Source organism: Somniosus microcephalus, chromosome 6 (assembly GCF_052327205.1).
Source record: "Somniosus microcephalus isolate GS21.2 chromosome 6, FLI_Smic_1.0, whole genome shotgun sequence".
Classification (NCBI taxonomy): Eukaryota; Metazoa; Chordata; class Chondrichthyes; order Squaliformes; family Somniosidae; genus Somniosus; species Somniosus microcephalus.
Window position 1 is genome coordinate 130,490,487 of NC_140992.1, and position 13,860 is coordinate 130,504,346.

The window sequence follows — 13,860 nt, forward strand, 5'->3', positions numbered from 1 at the left end:
AAGGCCGAGGATCAAGGCATTTTTTGTTCTCATGGGGGTGTCTCTGTTGTGGGGGGGGGCTTATTTTTGTAAGGCCGCTGTTGAAGGCCTTTTGGATGGGCAAGTTTTGTTAGTCCTCCCCAGGTTTTGGGAGTGACAGATGTTTTTGACTGTTTTTTGGGGGTCTTGTCTGTTTTTCTGTTTCATGTGGGAAGGGCCCTGAGTTTGTGAAATAAAGCTTTTGATTTATTCAGCATGTCCAGGTGTCATGTTTGAAGTGGTTGTTGCGTTAACCGGCTGAGGGCTTGCGGAGCGGCTGCCTCAGGTGCGTTCATTGCCACAGGCCATTCCCTGACGGGGGGCCTAGAAGTGTCGATCAATAAGCCCCCGGCGGACGGCCCTTGGCCCTTGTCGCTCCCTCCTGGGCTGGTCCTCCTCCTCCTCCTCCTCCTCCTGCTCGTCCTCCTGAGGTGGTGGTGCAATGCCAGGTGGCAGTGCCTGAGTCCTGCGGATAGCCAGGTTGTGCAGCATGCAGCACACGACGATGAACTGGGAGACTCTATCCGGCGAATACTGAAGAGATCCTCCGGAACGATCCAGGCAGCGGAACCGTTGCTTGAGGACGCCTATCGTTTGCTCGATGATTTTCCTTGTGGCTTGATGGCTTTCATTGTATGCCTCCTCCGCTGGGGTCCTGGGCGCGCGGAGCGGGGTCATGAGCCATGTACACAAAGGGTAGCCCTTGTCCCCGATAAGCCATCCCCTTGGTGGAGGCTGTGCCTCGAACATGTCAGCCACAGTAGTCTGGCGCAGGATAAATGCATCGTGGCTGCTTCCTGGGAAGCGGGCATTGACAGCTAGGATGCGCTGCCTGTGGTCACACACCAGCTGTACATTTAGGGAATGGTAGCCCTTCCGGTTGCGGTAATCCTCAGCATTGTGGATAGGTGCCCGCATAGCCACATGCGTGCAGTCAATGGCGCCCTGCACCATGGGGAAGCCCGCGATCCTGCCAAATCCGACTGCACGCTGCTCCTGCCTCTGTCGGGTCATGGGGAAGGAGATGAATTGGTGTCTCCTCGCGTAAAGTGCATCGGTGACCTGCCGGATGCAGCGATGCGCGGCGAACTGGGAGATGTTCGCTATGTCCGCAGCAGCAGCTTGGAAGGAGCCGCTTGCATAAAAGTTCAGAGCCACCGTGACCTTCACTTCCACCGAGAGAGACGTCCTGCACATCAGCTGTGGACGCAGATCTGTGTGAAGCAGCTGGCAGATCTCTGCAACCACCTCCCTTCTGAAGCGCAGCCTCTTCACACAATGCGCCGCAGTCATGGTGAGATAGGACACCTGCTGCCGGTATTGCCTGAGTGGGTAAGGCCTACGTTGCCGACGCCTGATGGCCCCTCTGCGTCTAGGCATGGCTGGCCCTCTCTCACAGCGTCTGCGAGCCCTTCGCACATAATGCTGCAACTGAGGGTTGGCCCCCCATACAGCCCCCATAATAAAGTTGAGAACAGATAAATCACAATGAATCAAATGTCAAAGCACTGGCCAGAAGCCAAAAATACCTCTCCTATGTTGTCCCAAATCTGTAACCTCTGTCCCTTGGTCTCTGTCCAGAAATCCAAAGCAGTAAAGTCATTGCAGCAAAATGGCTGGGCTTTATAGGTCAGTGTAAGTGCCCTTTAATTTGCGCTCCCCGAGGCCCACAGGGCCTCTTTTGCGTTCCACCTCACAGTTCTTAGCAGCGCCACGCCCACATTGGGCGGGCGCCACTGAATTTCCGGTTTGGGGCGCACAAACAGCGTTGCGCGACGATATGACGTCATAAGCTGCGCGCGCACCTGAGCGGGCGCAAACACTTTGCGCCGGCGCTAAATGTCAACTGAATTTGGGCGTCGGCGCAGATCGGACTGCGTTCAGGCGCTAAGTGTCTAGCGCCGGAAATATAGCCCTTTTATGGCGTTAGCGGCTGGCGCAACCCACTGAATTTCTAGGCCAGAGAGTTAATTAACAGGCTTTTATTAGCAAAGAACAGAGCATGCCTCTCGTGGTTGCCTGGTATCCAAAAGGGCAGGGGGCTGCAGAGCAGTCACCTTTATACCCGGGCATGTGGGTGGAGCCAGGGGCGGAGTCAGCTGAGGCATGCATAGGCACAACAGTGTGCAACAACAACAACAACAATAACAAACAGTGGTTTACCACATTCACCCCTTGTTTAAAATTGAGTCCGGCAGGGTGAAGTGTACTAAAAGTTCGTGTAAACTAAAAGTTCGTGTAGTTAAGTCTATCAGGTGGCCTTGTATGCCATCCTGATCGTCGTAACAGCGGCGGTGATGATGCAGCATCCAACGCCGAACCTGGCGTCTCGTTGATGAGAAGTTGCGTAGTCAATGGCGGGTCCTGGGGCTGCGGCATGCCGTCTACAGGGGTCGGGGTGTGGGTAGTGGTGGGTGGCGATGGTGATGTCTCAGGGGCACCCAAAGGTGCGAGGTCTCGTGTGGAGACAGTGTCCTCCCGCCCATCCGGGTACGCTACGTAAGCATACTGGGGGTAGGCGTGGGTAGTGGTGGGTGGCGAAGGAAGTGTTTCAGGAGCACCCGAAGGTGCGAGGTCTCGTATGGAGACTGTGTCCTCCCGCCCGTCCGGGTACACCACTGTGGTAAACCACTGTTATACCTGTCTGTATGTGTATGTGTATTCCACTAGGTACAGGTCTGGACATGCCTCGGCTGACTCCTCCCACTATTCCAGGTATATAAGTGACTACCTCCCAGTCCCTTAGTATTCTGGACGGGTCGACCACTCGAGACAAGACCTTCATTCTTTAGTTAATAAAAGCCTGGTTGTTACTCGCTTAACCTCAGTCTTTTGAGTAATTGATGGCGCATCAATTTTATTAACTAAATTTTTTATAATGGAGAAGATCCTCACACCAGCATGCCTGGACCTGGACAGTCGGGAAGCGGACGCTTCCACCAAGTTTGCTCACTGGATCACGTGCTTCGAGACATTCCTGACTGCCTCCACTGCGGTCGTAATGGATGCGGACAAACTGTCTGTCCTGATCTCCAAGGTGAACCACCGAGTGTACTCAGTCATCCGGGACGCGACCTCGTACACAGCCGCCCTCCAGCTCCTCAAGACCCAGTACACGCGCCCTGTGAACGAAGTATACGCTAGGCACCTTCTGGGGAGTCACAAGCAACAACCTGGGGAATCGACTGAGGAATACCTCCAAGCACTGTCCGTGCTTGGCCGGGCCTGTGGGTGTAAGGCGGTAACGCCCGCTAAGTACACGGAGGAACTGATCCGGGATGCCTTCGTAGCGGGCCACAGGTCCAACTACACCCGACAGCGACTGCTGGAGCAGAGTGACCTCACCCTCGACAAAGCCTCCGAAATCGCACTAACGCTGGACGCAGCCTACCGGGGCATGGAAGCCTACTCCTCTGCACCGTGGACGCCGCGGGGAACGACAACCTGGGACACGGTAGGACAGCCCCATAGCACCGTGCCACCCCAGCCACAGCCCAACAACGGCCCAACTACCGCAGCAGTGTCCCAAAGCCAGACAGCAGTATCCCAAGGCCAGAAATGCTACTTCTGTGGCCAGTGGGCCGTGCGGGCCGCCATCTTGGGCCTCCCCAGCCATGTGCGAACCACTGCAGCAGCAGCCATCTTGGACGACTCCAGCCACATGGGAATCATGGACGCTGCCATCTTGGACACCAGCCGGGACGCAGCAGACCGCCAACCCCCCCCCATCTGATACCTGCAGCGACACACCGAACCCTACGCTGGCCTCTGTTACGCTGGACCAAACGAGACCGCACCAACTAGCTCGGTCCAAAATGGACGTTAAGGTAAACGGCCATGCAATAAACTGCCTTTTTGACTCCGGGAGCACAGAGAGCTTCATCCACCCCGACACGGTGCGGCGTTGCTCTCTCCCAGTCCTGCCTGCGCACCAGCGGATTTCTATGGCCTCCGAGTCCCAGTCAGCGGACATTGGCGGCTACTGCGTGGTGACACTAGTAGTAGACGGGACTGTGTTCAATAATTTTAAACTCCTGGTCCTGCCCGACCTCTGCGCTGCCGTTCTACTGGGGTTGGATTTCCAGTGCCACCTCAAAAGCGTTACGATGGCGTACGGTGGCCCCCTCCCCCCACTCACAGTCCGCAGCCAGCAGCCTCCAAATTGCCCGCCACGCACCAGGTGCAACCTCTCCACACTCAGAGTCACCCCCCACCACTGTTTGCTAACCTCACCCCCGACTGTAAGCCCATCGCCACAAAGAGCAGGCGATACAGTGCCGGGGACAGGGTTTTCATCAAAACCAAAGTGGAGCGGCTCCTGAAGGAAGGGATTATTGAGGGCAGCACCAGCCCCTGGCGAGCCCAGGTTGTGGTTGTTAAGACCGGCGAGAAACAGCGCCTGGTCATCGACTACAGCCAAACAATAAACCGCTACACCCTGCTGGACGCCTACCCACTCCCCCGCATAGCTGACATGGTCAACCAGATCGCGCAGTACCGCGTCTTTTCGACCATTGACCTGAAATCAGCGTACCACCAGCTCCCCATCCATCCTGAAGACCACCAGTATACTGCTTTTGAGGCAAACGGCCGCCTCTATCACTTCCTTAGGGTTCCCTTCGGCGTCACCAACGGGGTCTCCGTCTTCCAAAGGGAGATGGACCGGATGGTCGATCAAAACGCGCTGCAGGCCACTTTCCCTTACCTAGACAATGTGACCATCTGCGGCCATGACTTGCAGGACTATGACGCAAAGCTCGAGAAATTCCTCCGCACCGCCCAACTCCTGAACCTGACATATAACAAGGAGAAGTGCATATTCCGCACAGACCGCCTCGCCATCCTTGGCTGTGTTGTGAAACACGGGGTCATCGGTCCCGACCCGGGCCGGATGCGTCCCCTTATGGAACTCCCACTGCCGCACTGCCTAAAAGCTCTGAAGAGGTGCCTAGGGTTTTTTTCCTACTACGCTCAGTGGGTCCCCTACTATGCAGACAAAGCCCGTCCGCTGATCAAAACCACCTCTTTTCCCCTGATGGCAGAGGCCCGCTCGGCCTTCCACCGTATCAAGGAGGACATTGCCAAAGCCACCATGCACGCAGTGGACGAATCCATCCCCTTCCAGGTGGAAAGCGATGCGTCCGACTTCGCTCTGGCCGCCACTCTTAATCAGGCGGGGAGACCTGTGGCATTCTTCTCACGAACCCTCCAGGGCCCGGAGACCAGACACTCCGCGGTCGAGAAGGAGGCCCAGGCTATTGTGGAGGCTGTGCGTCATTGGAGGCACTACCTGGCCGGAAAACGATTTACCCTGCTCACTGACCAGCGTTCAGTTGCTTTTATGTTCAACAACAAGCAGAGGGGCAAAATCAAAAATGACAAGATCTTGGGGTGGAGAATCGAACTTTCCACCTACAATTACGAGATCTTGTACTGGCCTGGGAAGCTCAATGAACCCCCAGATGCCCTATCGCGTGGCACCTGCGCCAGCGCGCAGATCGATAGGCTGAGGGCCCTCCACAATGACCTCTGCCACCCGGGGGTCACCAGGTTCTTCCACTTCATCAAGGCCCGCAACCTGCCTTACTCCATCGAGGAGGTCAGGACCATGACCAAGAACTGCCAAGTCTGCGCTGAGTGCAAACCGCACTTTTATAGACCAGACAGAGCCCACCTGATAAAAGCCACTCGCCCTTTTGAACGCCTGAGCGTCGATTTTAAAGGGCCTCTCCCCTCCTCCGACCGCAATGTGTACTTCTTCAACATCATTGACGAGTACTCCCGTTTCCCGTTCGCTATCCCCTGCCCGGACATGACCAGTGCCACGGTCATTAAATCTCTGAACAGACTCTTCACCCTGTTCGGTTTCCCCAGCTATATCCATAGCGACCGGGGCTCATCGTTTATGAGCGACGAACTCCGCCAGTACCTGCTCGCTAGGGGTATAGCCACAAGCAGGACCACCAGTTACAACCCCCGGGGGAACGGACAGGTGGAAAGAGAGAATGCAACAGTTTGGAAGGCCGCCCTACTAGCCTTAAAGTCTAGGGGCCTTCCAACCTCCCGCTGGCAGGAGGTGCTCCCCGATGCGCTCCACTCGATTCGGTCACTGCTCTGCACTGCCACCCCTCACGAGAAAATGTTTGTCTTCCCAAGGAAGTCCACATCGGGGACATCGTTACCGCCATGGCTGACGTCCCCAGGGCCGGTACTACTGAGAAGACACGCGAGGGACAATAAAACGGACCCCCTGGTCGAGAGGGTCGACCTCCTCCACGCCAACCCCCAGTACGCTTACATTGCGTACCCGGACGGGCGGGAGGACACAGTCTCCATACGAGACCTCGCACCCTCGGGGACCGCTGTAACCCACTACGACACAGTCTCCATACGAGACCTCGCACCCTCAGGGACCACTGTAACCCACTACCCATTACCACCCCCCCCACGACCCGATAACCAACCCCAGCAGCCGGCTCGCCTTGGACCGTCACCCACGAGGACTACACTCCAGGGCCCCAGCCTACACGGGACGCGACACGGGACGCCGGAAGCTCCACCACCCCTGCCGTCACCACGTCGATCACAGCGACAGACAAGACCTCCGGAGAGACTCCAATACACGAACTTTTAAATACACTTCACCCCGCCGGACTCATTTTTAAACAAGGGGTGAATGTGGTAAACCACTGTTATACCTGTCTGTATGTGTATGTGTATCCCACTAGGTACAGGTCTGGACATGCCTCGGCTGACTCCTCCCACTATTCCAGGTATATAAGTGACTACCTCCCAGTCCCTTAGTATTCTGGACGGGTCGACCACTCGAGACAAGACCTTCATTCTTTAGTTAATAAAAGCCTGGCTGTTACTCGCTTAACCTCAGTCTTTTGAGTAATTGATGGCGCATCAACCACGTAAGCATACTGAGGGTTGGCGTGGAGGAGGCTCACCCTCTTGACCAGGGGGTCCGTCTTATGGGACCTCACGTGCTTCCGCAGTAGGACGGGTCCTGGAGAAGTCAGCCATGTCGGTAACGAGATCCCCGATGTGGACTTCCTGGGGAAGGAGAACATTCTCTCATGAGGGGTGGCATTGGTGGCTGTACAAAGCAGTGACCGAATGGAATGGAGCGCCGCAGGGAGGACCTCCTGCCAGCGGGAGGTCGGAAGGCCCTTAGATTTCAAGTTTAAAAGGACTGCCTTCCAGACCGTCGCATTCTCTCTTTCCACCTGGCCATTCCCCCGGGGGTTGTAGCTGGTGGTCCTGCTTGTAGCAATACCTCTCGCGAGCAGGTACTGACGAAGTTCGTCGCTCATAAAGGATGAGCCCCTGTCGCTATGGATATAGCTAGGGAAACCGAACAAGGCGAAGAGGTCATTCAGACATTTAATGACCGTGGTACTGGTCATGTCTGAGCAAGGGATGGCAAACGGGAAACGGGAGTACTCGTCAATTATATTGAGGAAGTACACATTGCGGTCAGAGGAGGGGAGGGGCCCTTTAAAATCGCCGCTCAGCCGCTCGAAGGGGCGCGTGGCTTTGATCAGGCTCGCTCTGTCTAGCCTATAAAAATGTGGTTTGCACTCGGCACAGATTTGGCAGTTCCTGGTCAAGGTCCTGACCTCCTCGATGGAGTAGGGCAGGTTACGGGATTTGATGAAATGGAAGAACCTGGTGACCCCCGGGTGGCAGAGGTCATTGTGGAGGGTCTTCAGTCTATCAACCTGCGCGTTGGCGCATGTTCCACGTGATAGGGCATCTGGGGGCTCATTGAGTTTCCCGGGCCGGTACAAGATATCGTAATTGTAGGTGGAGAGTTCGATTCTCCACCTCAAGATCTTGTCATTCTTGATTTTGCCCCTCTGCTTATTATTAAACATAAAAGCTACTGAACGCTGGTCAGTGAGCAGGGTAAATCGTTTTCCGGCCAGGTAATGCCTCCAATGTCGCACAGCTTCCACAATGGCCTGAGCCTCCTTTTCGACAGAAGAGTGTCGAATCTCGGGGCCCTGGAGGGTCCTTGAGAAAAAGGCCACGGGTCTCCCCGCCTGGTTAAGGGTTGCAGCTAGGGCGAAGTCGGATGCGTCGCTCTCCACTTGAAAAGGGATGGACTCATCGACTGCGTGCATTGTGGCCTTCGCAATATCTCTTTTTATGAGAGTGAAGGCTGCACATGCCTCTGCTGTCAGGGGGAAGGAGGCGGACTTGATGAGGGGTCTGGCTTTGTCCGCATAGTTGGGCACCCACTGAGCATAGTACGAGAAGAACCCTAGGCATCTCTTCAGTGCTTTTTGGCAGTGGGGGAGGGGGAGCTCCATAAGGGGGCGCATTCTGTCGGGGTCGGGGCCGATGACTCCGTTCTCCACTACGCAGCCAAGAATGGCAAGGCGCGTGGTACGAAACATACATTTGTCCTTGTTGTATGTTAGGTTCAGCCGCTGGGCCGTACAGAGGAATTTCTCTAGGTTAACATCATGGTCCTGCTGGTCGTGGCCGCAGATGGTGACGTTGTCTAGATAGGGGAAAGTGGCCTGGAGCGCGTTCTGGTCAACCATCCGGTCCATCTCCCGTTGGAAGACTGAAACCCCATTGGTGACGCCGAAGGGAACTCTGAGGAAGTGGTAGAGACGACCGTCAGCTTCAAAAGCTGTGTACTGGCAGTCCTCAGCCCTGATGGGGAGCTGGTGGTATGCCGACTTCAGATCAATCGTCGAGAACACCCGGTATTGTGCTATCTGATTGACCATGTCAGATATGCGGGGGAGTGAGTATGCATCCAACTGGGTGTAGCGATTGATCGTCTGGCTGTAGTCGATAACTAGGCGCTGTTTTCCGCCAGTCTTCACCACCACCACTTGTGCTCGCCATGGGCTGGTGCTACTTTCAATAATCCCTTCCTTCAGGAGTCTCGCTACCTCGGATTTAATGAAGCTCCTATCCCCGGCACTGTAATGCCTGCTTTTAGTAGCGATGGGCTTACAGTCGCGGGTGAGGTTAGCGAACAAGGAGGGGGGGGAGACTTTAAGGGTAGAGAGGCTGCAGATGGTGCGCGGCGGGCGATTTAAAAGCTGCTGGCTGCAGACTGTGAGTGGGGGGAGGGGTCCGCCGTACGCCAATGTGACACTTTTAAGGTGGCACTGAAAATCCAACCCCAGTAGAACGGCAGCGCAGAGATGGGGTAGGACCAGAAGTTTAAAATTTTTGTATTCTGTGCCCCGTACCGAAAGGGTCACCACACAGTAGCCACCGACGTCCGCTGACTGGGCTTTGGAAGCCATAGAGATCCGATGGCGCGTCGGCAGGACCTGGAGAGAGTAACTGCGCACCGTGTCGGGGTGGATAAAACTCTCCGTACTCCCGCTGTCAAAAAGGCAGGTAGTGGCGCGGCCGTTTACCGTAATGTCCATCATGGACCTGGACAGTTGATGAGGGAGAGATTGGTCCAGCGTCACGGAGGCCAGCGTATGGTCAAGCGAGTCGATGTGGTCGTCAGATGAGGCGGTGGTTGAGTCCGGGTCCCCCGTGATTGAAGTTGGAGGCGTCCAAGATGGCGGACAAAATGGCGGCGCCCATGATCCCGATCCCCACGCGGCTGGGGGAGCCCAAGATGGCAGACAAGATGGCTGCCCCCACGGTTCGCACGCGGCGCTGCTGGCATTAGCGGTTTTGCCTTTGCAGGCGCTGACATAGTGTCCTTTCTTCCCGCAGCCGGAGCAGGTGGCGTTTTTCGCCGGGCAGCGTGCTCTGGGGTGTTTTGCCTGGCCACAAAAATAACATTTCTGTGCCTTGGACATCGCTGCAGCAGTTGGAAGTGGCGGTCCCATGACCCAAGGTTGTGGTGTCCACGGTGCGGAGCGGTTAGGGGAGAAAGCGTCCATATTCCTATGGGCCGCGCCGAGCGAGAGCGCGAGGGACACTGCCTTTTTCAGGTCTATTTCTCCCTTCTCCAACAGTCTCTGCCGGGAGTAGTCGGACCTTAGACCCGCAACGAAAGCATCTCGGATCAGTCCCTCCGTGTGTGCTGCGGCTGATACTTCTTTGCAATCGCAGCCTCGGCCGAGTATCCGCAGTGCCCGTAGGAAAGCCTCGACCGATTCCCCGGGCTGCTGTCTGTGGGATCTTAAGAGGTGCCTGGCATAGACCGTATTTACCGGGCATGCATATTGCCCTTTAAGCAGATCGATAGCCGTCGCGTAGGTCGTCGCGTCCTGGATTAGAGTATAAACTTGGTGGCTCACCTTTGAGGCCAGGATTTTCAGCTTGTTTTCGTCTAGGGTCACAGTTGAGGCTTCCAGGTAAGCCTCGAAGCAACGCAGCCATTGTGCGAATTTGGTAGCCGAACCCGCTTCTTGGGGGTCTAGGTCCAGGCATGTTGGTCTGAGGGCTCGCAGCAGCGCCTGCTGCTCAGCGTTTGGCGCCGTCGGTTGATGCAGCTCCTGCTGTTCAACATTTGGACCCGACATTTTGTTTTGCTAATAAAATTGAAACACTATCAATTCCTCATAAAAGACAGAGAGTTAATTAACAGGCTTTTATTAGCAAAGAACAGAGCATGCCTCTCGTGGTTGCCTGGTATCCAAAAGGGCAGGGGGCTGCAGAGCAGTCACCTTTATACCCGGGCATGTGGGTGGAGCCAGGGGCGGAGTCAGCTGAGGCATGCATAGGCACAAGTGTGCAACAACAACAACAACAACAATAACAAACAGTGGTTTACCACAGGACCTACGCTTGACTTCACCAATCTTTTTCTCTTCACATAGCTATAAATATAACTCTGCAGGGAACAAATCTGCCTGCATGGCCAACCAACTGACTTTCAGCTATAGTTGTGACATGTGTGCAGCGTGCTGCCTGTTTCATTTGTCTTAGTGTAAATACAACTATTAACCCTTAAGGCCACTGAATGCATTTGGAATCAGTAAACATTTGATCCTAGGCAATCACCTCATCATGTTGTCTGCCTGGGGTATGACTCTGCACCTGAATTCTATCATTGCTGTCAGACTTCAAGTAGATTACAGAGGAAAAAAACTCAATAGAAGTCATGAATGGGACATGATTCATTTATAAAAAGCTGTGATAATATCCACACTATGAAGTGATTTTCTGGCCTAAGTAATGGGTGGAAAATTGCAGTTGGGCTGTAAGGCTACCTCTGGTGGTAGAACTGTGGAACTACAAGCTTAGATCCTACCAGTGAGTGAAACGTGCAATTAAAACCATTTTAGGAAGCAAAGTCCATGGGCCTTAGCTATACTGGGCCTGATGTGCAAGACCATAGGAACAAAAGAATTGCTAGGTGAAAATAGACCAAGGTCCATCTAGTTCACCTTCTACCATCCTGGCAGTCACATGATACAATGGCCCGGGGAGGTAAGTGAGTGTGGTACCCCAGCTGGGAGCACAGACATGTGCGGATCTATTAAAAAGGATGTGATAACAGGACACTTAGAAATATCAACAAAGTCAACATGAATTTATGAAAGGGAAATCGTGTGACAAACCTACTGGAGTTTTTTGAGGATGTAACTGGTAGAATAGATAAGGGACAACCAGTGGATGTGGTGTATTTGGATTTTCAGAAGGCCTTTGATAAAGTCCCACATAAGAGGTTAGTGTGCAAAATTAAAGCACATGGGATTGGGGGTAATATACTGGCATGGATTGAAAATTGATTAACAGACAGGAAGCAGAAAGTAGGAATAAATGGGTCTTTTTCGGGGTGGCAGGCGGTGACTACTGGGGTACCACAGTGATCAGTGCTTGGGACCCAGCTATTCACAATGGCCCTGAAATTAGGATCGGGGGCTTGCCGTGCGTGCAAGCCCCCGATGCGCACTCACCCTGCGCGCCGACATCTGAAGCCCGGGCCTGCTCGCATTTCCTGTCACTGGCCCGGTTCTGATGTCGGCGCGCTGTGCTTACCTGATCCAGCGGCGTAGTTAGTGCGATGTGCCGGCTGGGATCAGGTGAGCACTGTGCAGCCAATCAGGGGAGGGGAAACTCATTCATGAGTTTGACAGTAAGAGCTGTCAAACTCATGAAAAGTATGGGCTGCCAAAACACTACTTTAACTTTAAATAAAATTAAAAAAAACATCCCACTGATTATATTAACTGTAAATAAGTTTAAAAAAATGTTTTAAACAATTAATCCATTTTTTGAAAAAAATAAAATTTTTAAAAATAGGGTCTAAAACTAAACTTACCATCCTGTAAATTCTTTAAAAATAACAAACCTGTGGAAAAAAAAGTCTACATTGTACTAAAAGCCCACTTAACTGAAAAACTAAATACTTACGTCTTGTTTTTCCACGCGTAAAGACCGGAGGCCTTTACACGCGCGTAACTCTGGAAAAAAAAGGAATTTGGGTCAGAGGACAGGAAATGCCGGTTTTCAGCGCATGCGCTGTGCATGCTGAAAACCGGCAATTCCTCCGGGCACACGCGTGAGTACCCTGTCCGTACTCACGCGTTCTGCCCGGAATTACTGGGCCAATATATATCAATGATTTGGATGAGGGAGCCAAATGTAATATTTCCAAGTTTGCTGACGACACGAAACTAGGTGGGATTGAGAGTTGTGAGGAGGATGCAAAGAGGCTTCAAGGCGATTTAGACAAGTTGAGTGAGTGGGAAAATACATGGCAGATGCAGTATAACATTGATAAATGTGAAGTTATCCACTTCGGTAGGAAAAACAGAAAGGTAGAGTATTATTTAAATGGCAATTGGGAAATGCTGATGTACAAAGGGACCTGGGTGTCCTTGTACACCAGTCACTGAAAGCAAACATGCAGGTGCAGCAAGCAGTTAGGAAGGCAAATGGTATGTTGGCCTTCATTGCAAGAGGATTTGAGCACAGGAGCAAGGATGTCTTACTACAGTTGTGCAGGGCCTTGGTGAGACCATACCTAGAGTAGTGTGTGCAGTTTTGATCTCCTTACCTAAGAAAGGATATACTTGCCATAGAGGGCGTGCAGCGAAGGTTCACCAGACTGATTCCTGGGATGGCAGGACTGTCGTATGAGGAGAGATTGGGTCGACTAGGCCTGTATTCACTAGAGTTTAGAAAAATGAGAGGGGATCTCATTGAAGCGTATAAAATACTGACAGGGCTAGACAGACTGGATGCAGGGAGGATGTTTCCCCTGGCTGGGGGGTCTAGAACGAGGGGTCACAGTCTCAGAATACGGGGTAGGACATTTAGGACTGAGATGAGGAGAAATTTCTTCATGAGCGGTGAACCCGTGGAACTCTCTACCACAGAAGGCTGTGGAGGCCAAGTCACTGAATATATTCAAGAAGGAGATAGATAGATTTCTAGACACAAAAGGCATCAAGGGGTATGGGGAGAGAGCAGGAATGTGGTATTGAGATAGAGGATCAGCCAAGATCATATTGAATGGCAGAGTAGGCTCGAAGGGCTGAATGGCCTATTCCTGCTCCTATTTTTCTATGTTTCTATGTTCCTAGACCAATGATATGTGAGTTATTCACAAAGTGGGGTGTCTGGGGTCTGCCAAGTATCCAGGAGGAACACACATACATGAAATATCAGAAGGTTGGCAGGCTCGAGGACCTGCTGATTACATTCTGCAACACACACAGGAAGACCGATTTCTGGAAGATTCATTCCAGTGGTTGGCCAACCCATTGAAAGGGACAGTGAAGCCCAAGGGAATGTTGGCTCTAATGAAAGGAATCTTATGGTTTCAGACACCACCTTGGCCATCTGACGTGTCCTCAAGGGAAGCCACAGTGTTTGTGACTCCTAGCTCCAGATAAAAATATTAAACAAAAGAGGTCACAAAACAGACCTCTGTGGGGCCCCACTGGT

At 53.2% G+C, this 13,860-nt stretch overlaps 1 protein-coding gene across 1 annotated transcript in view; it reads right to left on the reverse strand.

Annotated features, from left to right (window-relative positions):
- dzip1l (DAZ interacting zinc finger protein 1-like) overlaps nucleotides 1-13,860 on the reverse strand; it is a 413,098-nt gene that overhangs the window by 337,215 nt on the left and 62,023 nt on the right. The gene's annotated exons all lie outside the window — the stretch shown is intronic.